The sequence below is a fragment of the Staurois parvus genome, unplaced genomic scaffold (genome assembly GCF_062004578.1).
Source record: "Staurois parvus isolate SC_StPar_1 unplaced genomic scaffold, SC_StPar_1.0 ptg000298l, whole genome shotgun sequence".
In the NCBI taxonomy this organism is placed as follows: Eukaryota; Metazoa; Chordata; class Amphibia; order Anura; family Ranidae; genus Staurois; species Staurois parvus.
The window spans coordinates 5,051,276-5,074,535 of NW_028318094.1; the positions used below are offsets into that span (position 1 = coordinate 5,051,276).

Consider the following 23,260-nt stretch of genomic DNA (forward strand, 5'->3'; position numbering starts at 1 on the left):
GAGGCAAGGCTTCGAGCACATAATCCAGTCACTTTGGAAGACAATAGAAATAAATCAAAGAATGACATTCCACATGGGTTTTTGTAGACAGGAGCAGCAGCAGGAGATGCCTTCTCTTCGCTGTTTGGGGGAAAAGATCCCTGTAGCACTAGATTCTTAAATTTGAATGCCAACCAAGACTCTACCTGCATGCAGTTTGCATGCCCTCCCTTGGTGTTTTCCCACACTCCAAAGACATGTGTCCTGTTCAAACTAAGCCTAGTATGTGTATGTATGCATGTTATGTAGGAACCTTGAACTGTAAGCTCCTTGACACCAGGAACTGATGTGAAAGAACAATATGTAAAGCACTCCAAAAATTGTGTGTGCTATACAAAAGTGCCCTGCGACCTATGTAAATCAATCCTGCTACTCAAATTGACCAGCCCACTCATTAACTAGTCTTCAAATACAGGGCAAGTGCTGTGGCAATGCTAGCAGTTCTGGAACTGGAAAGCGATCCGTGGCTAACTTTGACCAGAATGGAGTCCTGAAAGTGCCCCATGTGGAACCCAATGCCTGAAGGTAACTTCCAAGCTATTACAATAACAACCAGCTAAGTAGGGTTCGGACACAGTATTACAAAAGACAGGCTGAGGACAAACACACTGGACAGCTGCAATTGAACAAACAAAGCCCTAGCAGCGAATTAGACAAGAGTCTTGATTGAAGAAAAAGGTTGAAGCAAAAAGTTTCTGGCAAAATATATAAAACACAAGCAAGTTACTATTGCACTGATCTTCTGGGAAAAACCCTCTGGCTGGTATTTATAGAAATGGAAGGGAGGATATTGCAGCTCTCCAAAGACTCCACAGGGTAGCGGAGATAAATCTGGACAACAAGACAGAAAGAACAGAGAGTGCACAACCGCCCTAGTGTAACTCTATTTCATTGTAATTAAAAGACATAAAAATGGTTGCACTCACATAGTAGAAAGGTAATAAAGTACTCTCAATGTGGTGATAGTCCTCATTTTCCTCCTAATATCATTGGCATCACTGTAGTAATCAGCTTATGGCTGAGCGGTTCCGCCACTACTGTGCATGCGCATGAGCCAGCTGGCGCACGCTCTATGGATACCTCTCACAGCTACGGAAGGGGAAAGGGGAGGACGTGGTTGCTATGATGACGTGTTTTGGAGGCGTGGCCTACTTTGTCAAGTCATGCTCACCCGTGGCCCCCAATGCCTTATATATGGTCCTTTTCGACCTCCTCAAGATCTTCAAAGGGGCACTTCTAAAGGCAGCAATGGCAAGACTACAACAACCTAATACTATTGGGAAATGTTTAGATATATACACACACATGTACATGCATGCATACATATAAACACACACATGTACACATCCCATACACAAACATATATAAATATTTTTCTCCTAATTGCTGCTACGATCATTCATTTATATATAAAAAGATCACTATAGAATAATTGTTTAACAGTGCAGTGCACTAAAAATGCACCTATATTATATACAACACTTCTCCAAGGGTAATTATTTCACTAAGTGGTGTATAGTATGACGTTAAATCCTGGATTCCAATCCCATCATTTGCAACTTAAGGTCATGGCTGATAGATCCAGTTGCAATAACACCCTAACTGTAGAATTTAGATTAGTTTTAGATCAAAGTAATAATTTCAAGCTCCTCATTAAACCCTTGGGGGACATAGTATTGAGTGTAAAAATCCGGAATGTCTCACGATGACACAATCTGGAAAAATTCTCACCTTCAGGTATTGACATTAAACCCTGGGTACTCCCACCGTATAAGGTACAGAAATGGCGAGGAACACTATGCTTTTCAACCTTCTGTTCTTTAAGGCGTCGATGTTCACTAAATCTTGTTCGCATAGTGCACACTGTCCTGCCAACATAATATAGCCCACAACGGCACCTCAGACCATATATAACAAATTGTGTCCCACAACAAATAAATTCTTTGATGTGAAATACCTTACCATCCATCCTGATAAAGATTTTTTTTGTCTAGGATTGATAAACGAACAGGCCTTACACTTTAGACTTACATTTGTAGGATTCTGTTATATGAAAAATATATACTAGTCTTTAACAAAACAGAGATGATGAAAAGACAACCATTATCCTAGGACACTTGCAAAAAAACCCCAAAAAACAATGCATGCTGGTAGTAGGATGGATTATCTTGGGTTTGCCTACAATTTTTTTTGTTTGTGTTTAATCCTCCTGTAAGTGGCAGTATAAACCAATGGTTAAATACTTCCTGTGCCCCTTAATGCATGAGAAATAAATATCACTAGTAATAATACTGTAAGTTGACTAAATTAAAGCCTACTTCCAGTTTAAACTGTATCTCTAGACAAAAACTTTTCTTACTGTTGGATGGCATAGGGAAGGATTAGACCATTGTCAAGTTTTTATTCCAGTCTCCCCCCTCCCCCAACTCCCCCTTCCCCCAGAGATCCACTTCTCTATTTGTAGGGGTGACCATTAAAAGGAAAAAGAAAGTGAGGGGAAATCCAAAACTTTGGAGTTGTGTCCGAAACAAGAGGAAAGGGGAATCTTCTAATGGGGACATCTGTTCTGGGGACAACTGTTTAAAGCTTAATCCCCATTAATCTGGGTCACTCGTTCTAACTTTCTGCTGTGTCTCTGGGAAAGAAAGTAAAGGTAAATTTCCCCAATGTTTCACTGATAGCAACATACCCTACTTTATCCAAAACTACAAAAAAGGTTTTGTCTATTCATACACTTTAATTACAGTTTGAACATGAATTACAGTTTGAATTATTTTAATCTGGTTACTTTCAATTTTATTTAAAAGCTCCAGTAAATTAGTGGACATTACACAGTGGTACTGTTTTGTATGTATGATGAGTTTGTTGTTTGGTGTATTTGTTTTGAAAGTATTTAGTACATTTGTCTTTTTTATTTACCAGTGGCTATGGATGTGGAAGGATTCCATTTTATTTGAAAGATGCTTTTCCCTTATTAGTGTCCTTTTTGTTTTTTAATATTGTTGCTGGTCCATCAAAATTCCTATGAGAATGTCCTTCCTACGGAATGTTATGGGGGAGCGTTATCAGAGAACATATTTTGTAGGCTACTCCCTTGAAATGATTAACTCATTATGTCCTGGAAAAGGCATGCTTTCATTTGGAGAAAAATAATTGTAAAGTTGACATACCTACTTTTCTGTCCAGGGTCATACTTGCTTTAATATAAAATATAAATGCCCTTATTTTCCTTGCCTATTCTTAGTATACCCTGTGATGTGATTTAAACTAAATCTTACTTTTAACTTGACTAACTCATAATGTTGACTCCCCCTTCCAGCCCAAAGCTAATTTTCGCACCTGGGTGGGAGTTTATGCTGACATAGAACTGGTCAGGAAAGGACTATTGTGGTAAGTATTTGATATTCAATTTTCAGTTTTTCTGACAGCTCCATATCAGCCTACCACAGGGAATTAGCTAGCTAACCAGGGTGGGATAATGCAGAAACAAGATAAGGTTATTAATGGCCTCTGGCTTGAGAGAACCATTTTGCCAAAGTTAGCAGTTGTCAACAATGACGGATCTACTGTATGTGATAATGAGAAATAAAGGTGTAAAAACAAATAAAAGATGATCACGTTGCCCCCTTGCAAATTGGCGAGACCCTACAGGCTGCCACCGAAAAGGCTGAGACACTTCATTTGGATTCCTCCCGGACACTTCATGTGGATTCCCCTATCCATATATGCCAGGGAGATCACTTTTGCAAGCCAGGAAGCAATCACTGTACCCAAGGATCTGGTCTCAAAAATCACAAATCGGCAATCCAAAGACCTGAAGCTTAAGGTAAGGAAGCTTAAGGAAGCTTAACGTAGCATTGATATAAGTCTTCAGCGTCCCCCCTACATGCAAAGCACTAACTTATTGTCCATCTTCCAGACAAAAATTAGGCAACGCATTTTCTTGACATAAATGGAATCTTGAGGCAATTTTTGGAATAGAGTCCAACATCAGGAGCAGAAAGACTCTGTCCGCCAAGAAGGACATATAGGGTTCTGTACATCCTAGAGCCACCAACGTAGTCTCCTAGTTGAGATTACCGCTACCAGGAAAGTTATCCTTAACGACATTTCCCATAGCAACACCCCTATGAGGTGAGGAGGAAAAGAAAGGAACACTGGCCTGGGAGAGTGAGTCAAATTCACGAGTGAGGTCTTGCATGTGGGAGTATGGGTGGGGCATACCCAGTGGTGGGCTGACATGGAGCTGTCAAGAAATAATTTTTTGTGGGCACCTCAAGCTTTGCTTTAAAATTCTTGCTCCATGCACCTTTAAGGCATTTATAAAGACAGTGTTTTTGTTTTGTTTGTTTTGCACTATTTCACTACAAGTTTACACTCAGCCTTACCTGAGCTTATAAAAGATGGTAATGGCAAGCACTGATGTCAAAGTAAAGAGGTGTAATGAAAAAAATAGGTCTCTTTTTATTTTAGGGGACCCCCAACCTTAGACATCCCCTCTTGCTCTTGAAAAAAAAAAATATATACCATATATATATATATATATATATATATATATATACACGTTTTTTTTCTTTAGATGATGCAAGTCGTTGAAAGAGACTGTTGGTGCTAGATGGAAAGGGAAGCGGGGGCACCACTGGAGTGTGAAGAGTAAATAGTGCTTGGCCACATTTTTTATCTAGGAAATATGGTGGGGGGGCTATTCTAGAAAAAAGAAAAAATCACAAGATTTTGGCTTTAAAGACTAGTTCTGCCAGCCCATTTTAATAGGCAGAATAGAGAAAAATAACATTTCTGTAAGGTTTGTATTTCTTTCCTGAGATTTTCTCTTTCGTTCTGCCCCTATAACAGACGTACAAGAATTGGAGAAGTGGGATAGGAAGCCATAGATATCAATAAATGCATTGTCAGGAAATCTAAAAACTGAAATAATTTTTGTAAGACTTTTCTAGGCATTCCATCGCACAACACTGTATAATTCATTTTAGATTCATAGTCTGTACTGTGGCGTCCTGGCATGTATTATGGAGTGATTCTTGAAAAATAAATTTTTTACTTACGTTTTAAAACTCCAGTTTTTTGCTTGTCTTTGTCTTTGTCTTTATCCTCAACAGGCATGTTGGGGCTGTTTTATGTTTGAGGAACACCTGAAAAAAACTAAGATAAAGAATCTAATTTCCAAAGTGTGAAATGTTTAAGTACTAAGATATACATTCACTGGGCACTTTATTAGGTACATCTGTTCAACTGCTTGGTAACACAACTTGCTAATCAGCCAATCACATGACAGCAACTCAGTGCATTTAGGCATTTAGACATGGTGAAGACAGCTTGCTAAAGTTCAAACTCAACATCAGAATGGGGAAGAAAGGGGATTTAAGTTACTTTGAATGTGGAATGGTTGTTTGTCCCAGACAGGCTAGTCTGAGAAGCTCATAAACTGCTGATCTACTAGGATTTCACGCACAGCCATCTCTAGGGTTTACAGAGAATGGCCTGAAAAAGTGAAAATATGCAGTGAATGGCAGCTATGTGGACGAAAACGTCTTGCTGATGTCAGAGAAGAATGGGTAGACTGGTTGCTGCGACATTCATATGGTAGGGTCAGCATTTGGCGTAAACAGCATGAAAGCTTGTATTCATCCTGCCTTGTATCAACAGTTCAGGCTGCTGGTGGTGGTGTAATGGTGTGGGGGGATATTTTCTTGGCACTCGCAAGGTGTACCTAATAAAATGGCTGGTAAGTGTACATTCATAGTCAGATAGTTGAAGTGACCCTTTCATCTGTGTCTTCAAATTCTGCCACCTTGTTGCTCCCCAGAAGCTACAGGTATTCTGCATTTCCAGGGTGTGTGAATGCTTGCTCCCCCGCTGCACCCTGTAGTTCCTCTCGCGGACTCATATAGGATGTACAAGTCCATGGAAGGAACCACAGCATGCAGTGGGAACAAGTTACTCAACATTCCTGGAAGTATTGAATAATGTAAGGCATCAAAGCAGTTTGAAGACAGGGGCCACCGGAAAAGGTACATTTTTTAGGGTAGACTTTAAACCAGGCAAACAGCTAAATAAAGATTCAAAGAACCCATTTAGGATGTATGCCAGAAGATTTCTATTTCTGTAATTCGGTCCTGAGATTCACACGATCCTGTAAGACAATGCAGACAGATTGGTGACCTGTACTTTCTCTACTGCAGTTTGGCAATTTAGCCTGGTCACATCCCAACCCCCCGCCTGTGACTTATCTCTCCACTAATTATGCATTCTGTTCCTGACAGCATTTTCCTTGTTAGCACATGTACACTGCTGCACAGCTGATTGGCTACTAGTGCTGCTCCTCCCTCTCCCAGCCTGAGTGCTTCTGTATAAGCAGTTCCAATTCCGGTACTTACACTAGTTGCAGTTAATATATTTGTTTTTAAGGAATACATAACATAATCAATAGTGTTGTTTTTTTTAATATCTGCCTGGTGCTCAGAATAAAATTAGGGTTTTTATTACTTAGTCAAGTAAGTAAGAAATATTACATATAACATCTTGGAATTTCATATTTAAACCATGAATGGAGTTTTATGCTTCTTATTGCATGCTTGCCAGATGTCTTTTCCACTTTGCTGAAAAAAGAAACCTGTCCTTTAGCCTGGGTTCACTGATGTGGTGCATAATTCGCAGCGTTTTCTGTGCGAATTCCACACTGCATCAGAATCGCACCCAGTTCATGCGAACCACTGCGGGTGTGTATGTTAAGTTAACAACACCCCGAAATTGATCCGCAAAACGCGGTGCGATGTGCAGAATCGGATTCCATAGGTGTGAATACACATGCGATCCGATCCTAGTGCTACCAAAAAAAGGGTCCTGTACCTTTTTGGTGCGGATGCGGTGCAATTTGAGCCATATATAATGTATGGCTCAAATCGCACTGCACACAATTCGCATCTGATTTGCACAGGAATGTGGTGTGGTTCCTGTGCAAATCACATGCGATGTACCGAACCGCATATATGTGAACCCAGGCTTACAGAGTTCTATAGCTCAAGCTCTAATTTAAACTGCTGCATGACTCTAATAATGAATCTAGAGGAAACAAACAAACCAATCCAGTGCACCCCAAGTTTCCGACTCTCCAATTAAATCTTTTTGATGAGTAGATCAGGATACGTGGTCATGCAATGAAAAATCTTGCAGCTGTCAGCATAGTTACATAGTTAGTCTGGCTGAAAAAAAGACAAAAGTCCATCCAGTTCAACTATAAAAGAAAAAAAGTTATAATCCTATACCCACATAAATCCGGAAAGATTGAGGGAAATTCAAAGACAAAAGTGGCAACAGCATAAAACCTCCATCAGCATTTATACACGTTTATTGGAAATACAAACAGCACACTTACATGTTAAAATATAGGTGTTCAGCACAGGAAAAGCACAGAGACACCATCAGCTTATGACAAGGGTGGCTTTTCCTTTGAAACGCGTTAATGCCCCGTACACCGCCCACCTCTCCCAGGCACACACGGGAATCGGCACACACGGGAATCACCACCAGGCTGACTACAGCATTCCAGGACGCTGAGCTCTGGCCAGTCCTTGACAGTTGTCAGATCAAACACATCCTGCTGGCATGAGAGGAACTTTGCCTGCGGCTTCACTTCACCTGCTCATGATGTCTCTGTGCTTCTGCTGTGCTGGACACCTGTGTTTTAACATGTAAGTGTGCTAAGTTTTTATTTCCAATAAATGTGTATAAATGCAGGATTACCCTGTTGCCACTTTTGCACATAAAGAATCTCTTGCTTCACCAATCAAAATCTTGGGACAGGCTTAATCTTTACCTGAAAATTTCCTGTCTTCTGCCATCTGCCACGACTTTGTAGGAGATTAACCGCTTGCCCTCCAGAGGATTTACTCCCCTACCTGACCAGGCCATTTTTTGCGTTACGGCGCTGCATTGCTTTAACTGACAATTGCACGGTCATGCAACGCTGCACCCAAATGAAGTTTATGTCCTTTTTTTCCCATGACTAGAGCTTTCTTTCGGTGGTATTTGATCATCTGTGCATATTTTATTTTTTGCTCTATAAAAAAAAAAGTCTGACAATTTTAAGAAACAAAACAATATTTTTGACTTTTTGCTATTAAACATGTCCAGTAAAAAAATGTAAAAAGTCAAATTTCATCATAAATTTAGGCCAAAATGTATTCTGCTACTTGTCTTTGCTAAAAAAATCCCAATACGTGTAAATGAATTGGTTTACGATGAAAGTTATAGCGTTTTCAAATGGCGGTATATATAGTGGGCTTTTTTTTTTAATTTTTACTAGTAATGGTAGCGATCAACGACTTATAGCGGGACTGTGGGACTACCATCATGATTGGCTGTCACGGCAGTCACAAGGAGAGATCGGGACATTTCTGTGGGACGCCGACACATGTGCTGGAAGCAAGAACTTGTTATCAGTATAAAAGACACCTGTCCACAACCTCAAACAGTCACACTCCAAACTCCACTATGGTGAAGACCAAAGAGCTGTCGAAGAACACCAGAAACAAAATTGTAGACCTGCACCAGGCTGGGAAGACTGAATCTGGAATAGGCAAGCAGCTCGGTGTGAACAAATCAACTGTGGGAGCAATAATTAGAAAATGGAAGACATACAAGACCACTGATAATCTCCCTCGATCTGGGGCTCCACGCAAGATCTCACCCCGTGGGGTCAAAATGATCACAAGAACGGTGAGCAAAAATCCCAGGACCACACGGGGGGACCTAGTGAATGACCTACAGAGAGCTGGGGCCAACATAACAAAGGCTACCATCAGTAACACACTACGCCGCCAGGGACTCAGATCCTGCAGTGCCAGACGTGTCCCCCTGCTTAAGCCAGTACATGTCCGGGCCCGTCTGAAGTTTGCTAGAGAGCATTTGGATGATCCAGAAGAGGATTGGGAGAATGTCATATGGTCAGATGAAACCAAAATAGAACTGTTTGGTAGAAACACAACTCGTCGTATTTGGAGGAGAGAGAATGCTGAGTTGCATCCAAAGAACACCATACCTACTGTGAAGCATGGGGGTGGCAACATCATGCTTTGGGGCTGTTTCTCCGCAAAGGGACAGGGACAACTGATCCATGTACAGGACAGAATGAATGGGGCCATGTATCGTGATATTTTGAGTGCAAACCTCCTTCCATCAGCAAGGGCATTAAAGATGAAACATGGCTGGGTCTTCCAACATGACAATGATCCGAAACATACCACCCGGGCAACGAAGGAGTGGCTTCGTAAAAAGCATTTCAAGGTCCTGGAGTGGCCTAGCCAGTCTCCAGATCTCAACCCCATAGAAAACCTTTGGAGGGAGTTGAAAGTCCGTGTTGCCCAGCGACAGCCCCAAAACATCACTGCTCTAGAGGAGATCTGCATGGAGGAATGGGCCAACATACCAGCAACAGTGTGTGCCAACCTTGTGAAGACTTACAGGAAACGTTTGACCTCTGTCATTGCCAACAAAGGATATATAACAAAGTATTAAGATGAACTTTTGATATTGACCAAATACTTATTTTCCACCATAATTTGCAAATAAATTCTTTCCAAATCAGCCAATGTGATTGTCTGGATTTTTTTTCTCATTTTGTCTCTCATAGTTGAGATCTACCTATGATGCCAATTACAGGCCTCTCTCATCTTTTTAAGTGGGAGAACTTGCACAATTGGTGGCTGACTAAATACTTTTTTGCCCCACTGTATATCGCCATTTGTAAACGCTATAACTTCCACGTAAAGCAATTAATTTACACGTATTGGGATTTTTTTTTTAGCAAAGACATGTAGCAGAATACATTTTGGCTTAAATTTATGATGAAATTTGATTTTTTTTAAATTTCTTTACTGGACATGTTTAATATCAAAAAGTCAAAAATATTGTTTTTTTCTCAAAATTGTCGATCTTTTTTTTTATAGCACAAAAAGTAAAAAAGGACAGGAGATCAAATACCAGCAAAAGAAAGCTCAATTTGCGCAAAAAAAAGGATGTAAATTTAATTTGGGTGCAGCGTTGCATGACCGTGCAATTGTCAGTTAAAGTAACGCAGCGCCGTAATGCCTGGTCCGGAAGGGGGATAAATCCTCTGGAGGGCAAGTGGTTAAGCACTTTACTTGTGTGGTTAATATGCTAACCATCACAGTATACATCTGTTTTTTTTTCTTCTTAGTGCAGCAAATATTTCTCTTGTTCTTGCATTGTTTTCCAATGCAGCACAATGTGAATGAGCCCTAAGAATTTTTTTTATGTCTTTGTCCCTATTGCAGATTTTTGCTCACTTCCTCTCTGGTGAAACCATTGTTAGCAGCACAGAGTACTTGGGGTAAATCTTTCTAAATGAGCCCTGGATAGCAGTGAAAATCTAACAGGGCTTTGAATCCGTCCCCATTCTATCCAAAACTAGAACAATAACATTTTTTTGCTTGACAAATATTTTCACTATTGTTTGTGGGTGCCCCTTGTCCTTGTGCTCATGTGACACAGATGTTCCCATCTATTTTTTATCATTGGAACCCATATTTATATATAACTTCCATAGCAAGGGTAACACAAAAATATGCCTTTGTATTGTTAGTGATATATGCTTGACACATACAGTACCCACCTGCTTAAGCCGGCCATAGACTGTTCAATTCTTGACCGGTTCAGCAGGAACTGGGTTGTGGGTTGAGTTACACTTTAAGTCAACTTAGTCCCATACTTTCACTGGCCAAACATAGAATTTCGCTCATTTTCAAGACAAGAAAATTCAAAGTTAAGGAAGCAGGATGGATAGTTTTTATTGAACAAATGAATTTCTAATATTGAGAGTGAAACTCCTTTCACTCCAAAATTGGCTATTAAAAATATTTTTTGGGTTTTTTAAGTACTTTGGAATGACAATCAACAAATCATTGAATATTAGTACAAATGGTTGTTCAAAAATGTAATAGTGTTTGTCCAGGCTTGAGCCTTAAAGAATATTCCTGATATGTGCCTGCTTTACCATGTACTTGTATGAAAAAGTGTCCTGTTCTCTTTGTATTGCATCCGATGTGTGAAATCCCTGGCGTTCCTGCCATTCCCTCTGGTTTCCTATGAAAAACTGACCACATGAGGCATGAGAGCACAGTTTGGTCAGTGTTCTGGCTGTGCTAGGGGTTAATTCAATGATAAGGCTTGTGCTGACATGCCCCCCCCACACACACTTGCACTGCCAATCACTGAGACCAGTGTACTGTAGTTTCTCCTCCCCTAGCTCTTATGCAGCTGAGAATAGAGGGTATGTAATCACTTATAGAAATGGTTATTTATGTTATTATGTTATACCTGTACATACACTATATTGCCAAAAGTATTGGGACACCCCTCCAAATCATTGGATTCAGGTGTTCCAATCACCTCCATGACCACAGGTGTATAAAATCAAGCACCTAGACATGCAGACTGCTTCTACAAACATTTGTGAAAGAATGGGTCACTCTCAGGGCTCAGTGAATTCTAGCGTAGTACCGTGATAGGTTGCCACCTGTGCAATAAGTCCATCCATTAAATTTCCTTGCTACTAAATATTCCACGGCCAACTGTTAGTGATATTATAACAAAGTGAAAGCAACTGGGAACAACAGCAAGGCAGCCATGAAGTGGTAGGCCATGTAAAATGACAGAGCGGGGTCAGCTCACAGTGTGCAGAAGTCGCCAACTGTCTGTAGAGTCAATAGATAAACACCTCCAAATTTCATGTGGCCTTCAGATTAGCACAACAACAGTGTGTAGAGAGCTTCATGGAATGGGTTTCCATGGCCGAGCAGCTGCATCCAAGCCTTACATCATTAAGTGCAATGCAAAGCGGCAGATGCAGTGGTGTAAAGCATGCCACCACTGGACTCGAGAGTAGTGGAGACGTGTTCTCTGGAGTGACGAATCACGCTTCTCTGTCTGGCAATCCAATGTCTGAGTTTGGTGGTTGCCAGGAGAACAGTACTTGCTTGACTGCATTGTGCCAAGGGTAAAGTTTGATGGAGGAGGGATTATGGTGTGGGGTGGTTTTTCAGGGGTTGGGCTTGGCCCCTTAGTTCCAGTGAAGGAAACTCTTAAGATGTCAGCATACAAAGACATTTTGGACAATATCATGCTCCGAAATCTATGGGAACAGGTTGGGGATGGCCCCTTCCTGTTCCAACATGACTGCACACCAGTGCACAAAGCACATCAACAAAGACATGGATGGGCCAGTTTGGGGTGGAGGAATTTGACTGGCCTGCACAGAGTCCTGACCTCAACCCAATAGAACACCTTTGGGATTAATTAGAGCGGAGACTGCAAGCCAGGCCTTTTCCTCTGACATCAGTTCCTGACCTCACAAATGTGCTTCTGGAAGAATGGTCAAACATTCCCATAGACACACTCCTAAACCTTGTGGACAGCCTTTCCAGAAGAGTTGAAGCTGTTATAGCTGCAAAGGGTGGGCCAACTCAATATTAAAACCTATGGACTAAGACTGGGATGCCATTAAAGTTGTGCGTGTAAAGGCAGGCCGACCAATACTTTTGGCAATATAGTGTATGTTGTTGCAGGTTTGCCTAAGGAGCCTCAGAACCTGGGATACCCACAGCAAGCAAACTTTGACTTTCAGCAAATATATATGTAGCACACTTTAAATTTAGCTCGATAAGATTTTTTTTTTAGTCACAGGCTTACTAGATGCCTGGAAGTGAAGCAGAGAGGTTAACTCAGGCTGAGAGGTTTTACAGGTCAGTGATTCTGGAGCACTCCCACACTTCTAGAAACTGTATCAACTTTCTAGAAGAGGGGCGAAGAAAGGGTAGGAAGCCTGGAATTGCATGTTTAGGGGAATTTGGCCAATCCGCAAGCAAGAGGCTGGGAATGGTGATTAAGAGCAACCCTTAAATGTGGGAGCGGTAGTTGTGTTCTGGTGGAAGATGGACCAAGGATGGTGCTGGAGTGCGGAGCCTGGGAGGGGGCCCCATGGAGGGGGCCTACCTATAGGAAAGGATCTCCACTGTACCACCATCTCCTAGGGAGGACATCATGTCAGCAGGGAAGAAGCAAGCCAGCGTAAGGCCTGTAAGCAGCTACTACTTCTACATCCCCTGGGCCAGAGAAGGGAGAGGGCGGTCAGCTGCAATACCCAACTAGTTCTCATCCGGGACTATTGAACTGCAGATCTTGGAATCCCTTGCCCAGGGATACCCTCAGGACAGCTGAGTGAAAGAGGAAGGATTCATCTGGGGACTGAGGAGGTACACCAAAGGGGACATCAGTGCTCCTTAAAGAAACAATTGCTAGTTTTTGGAGAAGTTGTCCTCAAGTTTTACAGTTCCTTTGGGCATTTCATATACCGCTAGACTACATCCAAGTTATTAACCCCTAATAAAACAAAACCAAGCTCAAGGACTATTTTAATGAGTCTGAGAAAAATTGTGGAAAATGCGTGTTGACTGGCTGTGCAGAACTTAGGGGGACCCATCAAAATCCAGCAGCCCTCAAGAGAGCACTGCTACATATATACTGTATGTTTTGCCTTTCATTTCTGATTTAAACTGAATGGGTTCTTTTACAAGGTGAAGGTTTACATATACTTTAAGTGACACTCTGCTCAGGTGTAAATGGGTACCCTTGAACGTGGTGTCAAGTGTTGAAATGCACACTCAGGTGTGACGGGGGCCTAATGCTGAATTCCAGGCCACCAGCGAAATACACAGTTGAAATACATATATAGGAGTGGTTTTACCTGCTGGAAGATTTGTATTCCTATCCATACAGTCCTATGATTTACTTAAACTCTATCACACAACACAGCCAGGTTGGTGACCTAACTATTCTTTACTGTATTTTAGCCATTCAATTAGGTCATCTGCCTGCCCCCTATCTGTTAGTGGACATACGCTCCTATGAGCTCTTCTCTCTCTACCTTTACAGCTGATTTTAGGAGGCTGATAACTTGGCAAATTCAGATATTTACACAAACTAGTTGCATTTCAAAAACATTAATGGCCAGTTCACACTACATGCGTTTCAGTTGCTTTTTTTCTGCATCCAAAACGCACAGAAAGTTGGCTATAAGGTTGTCAATGTCATTAGTGCTTGCAGTTTCAGGAAAAAAAAGTAGAACATGCTGCATTTTTTCTGCACATAACTGTACTGGAATGTGGTAAAATGCATCAAAATACATCAAAATGCACATGTCTGTATTTAGGGCCGGTACACACCATAGCAGGGGCGGACTGACAACTCATGGGGCCCCCAGGCAATAGGGGATCATGGGGCCCCTGTGTCCTCGCCCAAACTCAAAAAAGCCTATTAAAAAGGTACCAGGGGCATCTCATGGGGCCCCCTACTGACCCCGGGCCCTCAGGCATTGCCCAAGTTTCCAAATGGTCGGTCAGCCCCTGCACCATAGAAATGCAGTCCAGATGCTTTCCGGATGCGTTTTTGCATGCGCGTTTTTGGAGCGTTCCAGTGACTTTTTTACGCATTCCATTTCATTTTTCCCCTCAATTTAAATAGGGACATCTGTGTTCCAGTGCATTTTTGGTGCATTCCAGTTTGTTCTGGTGCGGTTTTGGTGTGTTTTACCAAGTTCCAGTGCAGTTCTGTACAGAAAAAATGCAGCATGTTCTACTTTTTTCTCTGCAACTGGAACGCGCTGGAACTGCAAGCACTGATGTGAACTATGACATTGACAACCATATAACCTACTTTCTGTACATTTTGGATGCAGAAAAAAAAGCAACTGAAACAGTGTGAACTGGCTCTTAAATTGAAGGAAAAGAGAGGGAAAAAAATTAACTGGAATGCATAAAAAAACGCACTGGAATGTGTCAAAAACGCAAAAAATGCACCAAAAACACCCATGCAAAAATGCATCCGGAACGCATCTGGACTGCATTTCTGTAGTGTGAACCAGCTCTCAGGGGCTGTTGACACCTGATGTGGTGGGGCTGTGCTGGCAGCTATTTCCAGCACAACCCCAACACATAGGCAAGGTACAATGCGTTGCTTTGAATGGTGTCATTGGGGTGAGCTGAGTTTTTTCAGTGCATTGGGTTGCAACGTGAATCATATGTGGAAATGTGGTCACATGCAGTGGTGTAGTTAGGTTTCGTGCTAGGCAACACAAAAATTGGCTTCCCCCATTGACCAACAACACCCCAGCCCCCCCACCCGAGAGAGCCTTCCATTACCATCGCCCCCCATACACTGGCAACCCCCACCCCGAAAAGAGATAAGACACTCACCTTCACAGCTTCGGACAACCCCGGGAACAAGAGTCAGACTCTGCATACACCTTCAAGCAGCCTCTCTCAGATCCTACCTGGTCCCTGTGCTTCGTGTTTCCCTTCTTCCTTTCCTTCTTTCGCGGGACAGAGCAGCCCCATGAAAAATGCTGCTGCCCCCCTGAAAAATGTCGCCCTAGGCAAATGCCTTGTTTACCATGTGGTAAATACACCCCTGGACACATGTATATTTTGTAAATGCATATGTACATGGACAGCATGCTGTCATACTGATTCATTACATATGCAACCAACACGTCGCAGTTAGTGGTGTTGCACTCTGGCTGTTGTGAGTCTTGTGTCTGAGAAACAATGCACTTTGTGTGGCTTATCCTGCAATGTTAGTATCTCTTCTGCAGGGTTCTGTATAGTGACATATAGGTTTGCACTTTAGCCTTGCAGCACTGGGATCTCTAATTTGAATCCTGTTCAGGACACTATCTGCATGGAGTTTGCTTTGTTTGTGATTGTATGGATTGCCTCCTATGCTCCGAAGACATACTTGTAGGTAAATAGTTTTATCATTTCAAGATTAAAGCAAACTTTTTTTGCATGAATCACCAAGGTTTTGATAACTTCTCTTATCTGTCTGCTTTATTGCAGACATAAATTCTTGTACTTTTCTCCAGTCTGTTCCAGTAAATTTTAATAAAACTGAATTCCAGGTATGATCTTTATTTTTTACAGGTACTTATATAGTGCAGTCAATTTAAGCAGCGCTTTACAGATATACATAAAGTGCTAAGGTCCCTAACTCACATTCTTACAGGAGCCAATTAACCTACCAGCATGTCTTTGGAGTGTGGGAGGAAACTGGAGTACCCGGAGGAAACCCACACAGGCACAGGGAGAACATGCAAACTCTAGGCAGGTTGCCATGGTTGGGATTCAAACCAGCAACCCTAGTATTGCCAGGTGGAAGTGCTAACCATTTAGCCACCATGCTGCCCATAAAGGTTGTAAAGGTACATTGGTAATGATGTAAGTATACATATCTCATTCCTAAGGGACCTTAGTGGAAGGTGACATTCACTGTAGTAGTCACCGCTACCACTGTGATCACCAGGTCCTGTGCCGAGCAGCTTCTCTTCTGCATAGCGTGCACAAGGAGTTGCTCATTTGGCTCTGCCACTGTTCACAGAGCACCTTGTATTCTTTTTAAAGAGTACAAAGCTTTCTCTGATTGGACAAGGTAGAAATCCTGACGTCACAGCCCCGCCTCTCGAAATAGAGAATGCCTTATAGTCACTAAAAAAATACAAGGCATTTTGTGAATGGTGACTACTACAAAGATTCTCCACTTCCACAGGGAATGCTGAAGTATGAGACCTCCATACTTATATTGGTACAAGCTGGACCAATGTATCTACAGTATGCAATACAATTCTTAACTTCAGCTTTAAAGTGAACCCGAGTTTTGTGCATGCAAATCAGTTACATTGGGCCCCTACACACTGATCTATTTCTCCAGTGATTTGTCCTGCTTAAAAGCGCAATAAAAACACAATAAAAATATTTTCCTTTAAATCTTAAAGCGGCTCTCCACCCAAAATGGGAAGTTCCAATTTAAGCCTTTGTCCCCCGCTCCCCATTAAGGATTGGCACCTTTGGGGGGCGGGGGGGAGTGGGTACCCGAATTTGACAGGTACCCACTCCCATTGTGATCGCCTAGGCGTTCGGAAGTGGAAGTTGTCCTCCTCCCTCCCCATAGTCTTCTGTGACACGATTTAGGTCCCAGAAGACTACGGGCCATTCACAAAGCGCAGCACTTCTCGCACATGTGCAATGGGCACCTGGCTGTGAAATTGCAAGCTGTCACAGCCGAGTGCCCACACTGAAGATGATGGGGAGAGAACACAGCCGGTGAAACCAGCCGTGGAGAAGACACTGCTGGACAGATAATCATCTGTACTTGAAAAGTTCTGCAGCTACAGTGTTTTTTTTTTCAGCTGGAATTCCGCTTTAAGAAGCTCTTCACACCAGTGCACTACATTTTTTAAAATCCAACATGCTGCATCTTTGGTGCCCTGTTTGCAAATCACATCAAAAATGCATTGAAAACGCAATATGCATTGCACTAAATTTAGTGCAACGCATCAATAATGAATGTGCATTTTACTGCTTTTCCCAAAGGAGCAGTGTAATAGGGCCCTTATGGAAGAAAGACCTCGGGTCAGGTGACCTGCCTAGACTGTACTAGACATGTGCAAAAGGAAAAAATCGTTTTGTTTCAATTTATTATTTAAATAATTTTGTTTCAATTTATTATTTAAATCATTTCTTTAGTTAAATTATTTTAATTCATTTTCAGAATATGTTTAATCTCGTTGCGTTTATTCGTTTTCTAATTCAAATTCAATTTCAACGGAGTGGAACAGTATAGAATCAGCATTCCAATTCTAATTTATTCTATTCAAAATTTGAATTTCAGAAGTCGGTTATAGTCTTTCTATTCTATAGTCTTTTCTATGCTATTCCTTTCTTTTCTACTCTATACTTTTCTATTCTAATCAAAATCAAATTTAATCTATTCAAAATTCAAATTTCGGAAGACGGTTATATTCCTTTCTGTTTTAATCTATTCTATGCTATTTCTTTCTATTCTATTATTTTATTTTGTGTTCTTTTCTATTCTAACCTATTCTATTTAACTTCCAATATATTCTATTCGACCTGACTGTCTATTGTAGTTAACAAGCTCCGGTCAAGTGTACTGCATCTATGAGTCTCCATTTGTAAATACCCCTATCTCACAATGCCTTTGATCCCACCATCTGTTGTAAGAGGGAAGGATTGCTATTCAAGGAAGAGGGGGTTAAAGTGCCACTGAACACCAATGTTGTGGGATTGTTTTGGAAGGGGAGGCTTAACATGCTAATGGCCACCAATGAGGATGGTGGTGTGTTTTAAAATGCTACTGACCACCAAAGATAGAGTAATTGTCAGTCAAGCTATCACATCACTAAAAAAATGATTGCCTGTTTTAATGGCAATTTTAAGCAACAGATGTATTGGCTTTTTAGCAGGTCTTACTGTAAATCAGATTGGCCTTAGTCACAGCATTAACATAGAAGTGTTTTCCTCTTATTTTCTTTTGTTTTGGAAAGTGAGGGAAATGATTACATCCAATGCCAGTTATTATTGCTGTGTCTCTAGATCACATATGTCAAACAAAAAAGCCCATGATAGAGTCTGGCCCACCTGCCCATTTCATGTGCCCTCTCGACTCTCCTTCAGCTATGGCACCCACCTCGTCTCCACCCCCACTTTGTCTCAGCAGTCTGCAGCAGAGAGGAGGACAGAACTCTGCTAGATCCTGTGCTTCTCCCTGAAGCCATGGAGAGGCTCATTTCTGCCCTCCCCACCTCTCAGAAGTCAGCAGCAAAGACTCCCCCTAAAGATCCTGTGCCTCTCTGTGCAGCCACAGCACCCCCTCTCCTCCGCTTCCCTTGGTCTCAGCATTCAGCAGACTCCAGCCCTCCTCTGGTTCTCCTCCAGACTCTGCACTTTCTGCTTCCCAGCGCCACCTCCAGCTTCTTCCAGGCAGCAGCACAAAGTGAGGAGTGGTACACTGTGATGTAATGGTGGGTGGATGAATCTTGCCTTCTGATAGTGCTCTAGACATCTAGTCTTACAGACAGGGGCGGACTGACCATTTGGAAACTCGGGCACTGCCTGAGGGCCCGGGGTCAGTAGGGGGCCCCATGAAATGCCCTTGGTACCTTTTTCATAGCCTTTTTTGAGTTTGGGCAAGGACACAGGGGCCCCATGATCCCCTATTGCCCGGGGGCCCCATGAATTGTCAGTCCGCCCCTGCTTACAGATACAACCAGCCCTTTGAGGGCAACCATAATGCTGATGCAGCCTGCAATGAAATTGAGTTTGACACTCTTGCTCTAGAGGGAGCTGAGGAGCCTAGGAGATACATAAGTCTGTAACAACAGATACAATGTACCAATTTTAGAGAATTAGCAAATAAATGTAATTGATGCCTGTAATAAAAGAACATTTGCTCAGAAGTGAAAATAGACTAAAAACATTAGTTTGGCCAATTCACGCAGGGCTAATTAGACTCCACAAAATAAAGATGAATAATTCCATAGTCCCAAGATAAGTACTGGGATGGTACATTTTAGTCCACAACAAAAAGACTAATAATTCTGTAGTTCCAAGGTAAGTATTGTGAGGGCTAATTAGACTCCACAGCAGAAAGAATAATTGTTCTGTAGTCCCAAGATAAGTACTGGGAGGGCAAGTTAGACTCCACAACATAAAGACGAATCATTCCGTAGTCCCAAGGTAAGTACTGTGAGGGCTAATTAGACTCCACAGCAGAAAGAATAATCATTCCGTAGTCCCGAGGTAAGTACTGGGAGGGCTAATTAGACTCCTTGAGATAACACATGAAGTATGCACAGGAAATAGGACAGCTCTGAGTTTCTGGCAGAATTAACAGGTTTTATTCTTGTATTTGTTATACAGATATAACAAAACACTTTCAGTAGTATGTTTTATAGACCAATAAGGAACAAATAAGCATTTACATACACATTACAATCTCTCAAAACCAGCTGATGACAATGTATCCCCAAAAAGGAATAATACACTCCAAAAAAAAGATTTTGATAGACTAGCCATTCATGAAATGGATGGGTAGGGAAAAAGTCGCTTGTCGCATGTTCCATATACTGTATATATATTATTATTATTATACAGTATTTATATAGCGCTAAAAGGTTTGCTCAGTGCTGTACATTATAGCGGGGGACAGTACATGAGACAATACAGTAACAATACAAAACACGAGGGGGTCAAGGACCCTGCTCTTTCGAGCTTACAATCTAGGAGGGAGGGAATAGTGGTACAGGAGGAAGTGGCTGTGGGGGATGAAGTGGTAGGAGGAGATCGGCTGTTAGGTGAGGGCGGAGTAGGCTTCCCTGAAGAGATGGGTTTTCAGGGTGCACCTAAAGGTGAGGAGGGTAGGTGACAGTCTGAAGGATTGGGGTAGTGAGTCCCAGAGGATGGGCAAAGTCCTGGAGAAGTCCTGCAGTCGGGCGTGGGAGGTGGAGACCAGGGAGCTAGAAAGTAGGAGGTCTTGTGAGGAGAGAAGATTACGGGTTGGGTGGTATTTGGGTATCAGGTCGGTAAGGTAGTTTGGGGCAGCGTTATAAATGGCTTTGTATGTCTGTGTTAGTAGTTTGACTTTAATGCGTTGGGCAATCGGGAGCCAGTGGAGGGAATGACAGAGGGGGGTGGCAGATGCGGAGCGGTTGGTAAGGTGGATGAGTCTGGCCGCTGAGTTCAGGATAGACTGAAGCGGGGATAGTCTGCGACGAGGTAGGCCGGTGAGAAGGGAGTTGCAGTAGTCCAGACGTGAGATAATAACGGAGTGAACGAGTAGTTTAGTAGAATCTGGGGTTAGGACATGATTGGACATGGGGTTGGAAGGACAGGTTTGAGTCTAGAGTGACACCTAGGGCTTTGGCTTGCGGGGTGGGACTGATGGTGACGTTGTTGGTCATGATGGAGAGGGTGGGGGGGAAGGGGGCACGGGCTGGGGGGAAAATCAGGAGCTCGGTTTTGGAATGGTTCAATTTGAGGAAATGGAGTGATATCCAGTCTGATATGTCGTTCAATAGGTGGGTGATACGGGTGGAGACGGAAGGGGTGAGGCGAGGAGGGGAGAGGTAAATTTGCATGTCATCGGCGTAGAAGTGATTGAAGCCATGGGAATGTATCAGTTTGCCGAGGGAGGAGGTGTAGATGGAGAAGAGAAGGGGCCCGAGGACCAAGCCTTGGGGGACCCCAACAGAGAGGGGGAGAGAGGGGGAGGTGGTAGCGTTATAGGTAACGCTGAAGGAGTGTTGGGATAGATAGGAGGAGAGCCAGGAGAGAGCAGAGTCTCTGATGCCGAGGGAGTGTAGCTTGTTGAGGAGGAGGGGGTGGTTGACTGTGTCGAAGGCCGCGGAAAGGTCGAGGAGTAAGAGGACTGAGTAGTGGCCATTAGCTTTGGCGGTTAGCAGGTCATTAGTGATTTTGAGTAGGGCGGTTTCGGTGGAGTGTAGGGGACGGAAGCCAGACTGTAGTGGATCAAGGAGGTTGTTGTCAGTGAGGTTGGCGCATAGGCGATTGTAGACTAAGGGCTCAAGGAGCTTGGAAGTGAATGGCAGCAGGGAGAGGTGCTTTAGGGGGGGAGGGGAATGCGCCAGTAGAGAGAGAGAGATTGAAGATGTGGATGAGGGAGCGTAGGATGGAGGAGGAGGGTGACCGGAGGAGTTGTGTGGGAACAGGGTCAAGGGGGCAAGTGGTGAGGCGGGCTTCTGAGAAGACCTTGGTGACCTCTTCAGTGGTAGCAAGGCTGAAGGAGCGAAGTGTTGGGGAGGTTATAGTGTGCGGGTTGTTAGGTGTGGTGGGAGATAGGGCGGTTGTGAGGTCAGAGGAGGGGAGAGTTGGTGGGGTTATGGTGGGAGGGAGGCTAGGTGGGAAGGTAGGTTGAGCATTGGTGATGTCCTTACGGATTGCGTCGATCTTATTTTGGAAGTGATTGGCAATCTCGTGGGCAGTGAGTGAGGTACTGGGTGGGGGTGGGGGGGAGAGAGTAGGGCGTTGAAAGTGGAGAAGAGCCGGCGAGGACAGGTGGAGAGGGTGTTGATGAGGGTTACGAAGTAGGCTTGTTTGGCGGCATGGAGGGAGGAGGTGTAGGTGAGGAAGGCAGATTTGTAGAGGGAGAACACTCGAGGCGATCTAGTTTTGCGCCATAATCGCTCCAGCGCACGACTGCGTCGTTTAAGATTTTTAGTGTGGTCGTTCTGCCAGGGTGGAAGCGGTCGGGGTCTAATGCTACGTGTGGTTAGGGGTGCTAAGGAGTCTAAGGCAGCTGACAGCAAGTCGTTGTATGCAGTAGTGGCCAGGTCAGGGCATGACAGTGGAAGGATACTGTCGTATAGACGGTCAGCTGCAGAATGGAGAGGGACCAGGGTTCAGGTTGCGGAGGTTACGGCTGGTGATGGTTTGACATTTGGGGGAGGAGGCGTTATAGGACTGGGAGACGGAGAACGTAATGAGGTTGTGGTCAGAGAGAGGGAAAACGGTGTTTGTGAAGTTGTGGAGGGTGCAGAGATGGGAGAAAACGAGGTCCAGGGTGTTTCCATTGGTGTGGCTGGAGGACTGTGAGCACTGTGTGAGTGCAAAAGAAGAGGTTAAATTGAGGAGTATATTCGTTATAGCAGAAGAGAGACTTCTCGCAGACAGTGGAGCTAAGGGCGAATTTAGGTGATAGAGGTCATCTAGTATACAGTGGCAGATGAATTTGGGCGTTGTGGGATGAGCTTTATTTAATGACACGTTAACAAATCAAGATAATCAAGATGGAACATGGAGGATATTGGACTGAGGAGTGCCATCAAAGTTTCAGATATATAGTTTTCATCTTTACATTTTTAGTGGTATGTACCAGCCTTTTTCAACCAGGATGCCCAGACACCTTGGGGTGTCTTGAGGTTTCTTCAGGGGTGCCTTGGCAAAATGTCTAAAAATTGCCCAAAATTTGTATACAAGCCAGCGGGTGAAACAAGCTGTCTTTTAGTAACACAAAGCCAGAGGTTTTCATTGTACACCCTTACAACCTTCTAGATGCTGGTATCTTAATAACTAGAGATGAGCGAAGAAATGAAAAATTCGATTCGACTGATTCGGCGAATTCGTGGACAATATTCGATTCGAGTCGAATAAATTCGCTGTGAATTTAACTTAAAAAAGGGTGTTTCTAGGCTTCAGAGAGACTTAATATTAGTGCAGAACACTGTACCTTTAATTTAAATGCCCTTGGAGTCTGCTGGGGAAGAGAAATAATACTGTCAGTCAGTATGACATGCAGATGAGTGCCGTCGATCTTA

The 23,260-nt window shown here is 43.0% G+C and overlaps 1 long non-coding RNA gene across 1 annotated transcript in view; it reads right to left on the minus strand.

Moving 5' to 3' along the window:
* Positions 1-23,260, minus strand: part of LOC149458013 (uncharacterized) — a 58,043-nt gene that overhangs the window by 13,949 nt on the left and 20,834 nt on the right. Inside the window, exon 2 of the long non-coding RNA XR_016313530.1 lies at positions 5,103-5,199. This is a non-coding gene — a long non-coding RNA (uncharacterized LOC149458013). The remainder of the gene's footprint in view (positions 1-5,102; positions 5,200-23,260) is intronic.